Source organism: Muntiacus reevesi, chromosome X (assembly GCF_963930625.1).
Source record: "Muntiacus reevesi chromosome X, mMunRee1.1, whole genome shotgun sequence".
Classification (NCBI taxonomy): Eukaryota; Metazoa; Chordata; class Mammalia; order Artiodactyla; family Cervidae; genus Muntiacus; species Muntiacus reevesi.
In genome coordinates, this window is record NC_089271.1 from 129,639,356 (window position 1) to 129,641,057 (window position 1,702).

The following is a 1,702-nucleotide window of genomic DNA, read 5'->3' on the forward strand; positions in this document are numbered from 1 at the left end:
CCTGGGTCTCCTGCACTGAAGGCAGATTCTTTAGCCTCTGAGCCACCATGGAAGCCCAATGTTAACTATGGAGTTACCAAATGGTCCAGCAATTCCACTCCTAGGCATCTACGCAAGAAATGAAAACATAGCCCCACACAAAAGCTTGTACATGAATGTTCATAGCAACATTATTCATAATAGTTAAAAAGTAGAAACAACCCAAATATCCTTCAGCTGGTGAAATAAACAAATCTGGCTTACCCATTCAATGGAATATGATTCAGCCATAAAAAGGAAGAATTCTGAGACATGTTACTACATGGATGAGCTTTGAAAATACTAGGCTAAGAGAAGCCAATCACAAAAGCCACATATTATATAGCTCCATTATATGAAATGTCCAGAATAAGCAAGTACATAGAGACAGAAAGTAGATCAGTGGTTGCCAGGGTATGGGGAAAGGTGGGAATAGGATGTGTCAGCTAATGCATACAGGAGTCTTTTTTTTTTTCCTGCAGCAAAGACCTCAGTTTTTTATTAAACATGTTACCAAAAGGGTTTAGTCAAAAAAAGCCAAAGTCCATGTCATCAACAGACTCTTCAGATTCTTCTTTATTTGCTTTACTTTTTTTCTCCTCAGCTGGGGCAACAGTGGGGGAGGGGGCAAGACCTCCTGCCACAGCAGGTCCACCAGCCCCCACATTGCAGATGAGGCTTCAGATGTTGACATTGGCCAAAGTCCTTGCAAACAAGCCTGGGCAGAAAAGCTCAACATTTACACCAGCTGCTTTAACGAGGGCATTGATCTTATCCTCCAGGACTGTCACTTCACTGTTGTGCAGGATGAAGACCAGCGGATGCAGGTGAGCTCAGAGATGGAGGCCATGCTGCAGGTGAATGCTAAGCAGGGGGTGCCTGAAATGATCCTAGTGGCTGGATGAAGTGAGGGCCTCACCTCAACACGGCCTCAGCTTCCTCAGAAGGACCGATCACTTTAGAGGCAGCTGAGGAAGGGGACAGGATGTCTTTATGGAGTGGTGACCATGTTCTAAAATTAGAATGTGACAATTGTTGCAGAACTCTGTAAATGTACTAAAACCATTGAATTGTCTGCTTTAAAAGGGTGAATTTTATGGCCTATAAATTCTATCTGGAGAAAGCTGTTATCTAAGGGACTTGAATCAGAAAAGAATTCTAAAGTGTGTTAATTAAGGGGGCCCTTTTTCTGTTTTTAATTTCTAATGTTATTGTATTGTGATCAGAGAATGTTATTCCTGTGATTTCTGAATTTTTGCAGACTAAAAAATGAGTTATTTCTGAAAATGTTCTTATGGGTATTTGCAAAAATAAATGCATTCTATATTTGTACAAGGTAATCTCATATATTGTGGAAAATTCTGAAAGAGATGGGAATACTAGACCACCTGACCCGCCTCTTGAGAAACCTGTATGCAGGTCAGGAAGAAACAGTTAGAACTGGACGTGGAACAACAGACTGGTTCCAAATAGGAAAAGGAGTACGTCAAGGCTGTATATTGTCACCGTGCTTATTTAACTTATATGCAGAGTATATCATGAGAAATGCTGGGCTGGATGAAGCACAGGTTGGAATCCAGATTGCCGGGAGAAATATCAATAACCTCAGATATGCAGATGATCCCCCTTATGGCAGAAAAGTGAAGAGAACTAAAGAGCCTCTTGATGAAAGTGAAAGAGGAGA

At 41.3% G+C, this 1,702-nt stretch overlaps 1 pseudogene; it reads right to left on the bottom strand.

Moving 5' to 3' along the window:
• Positions 1–545: 545 nt before the first annotated feature.
• LOC136154118 (large ribosomal subunit protein P1 pseudogene) lies at positions 546–868 on the bottom strand (annotated as a pseudogene).
• Between the last annotated feature and the right edge of the window lie 834 nt (positions 869–1,702).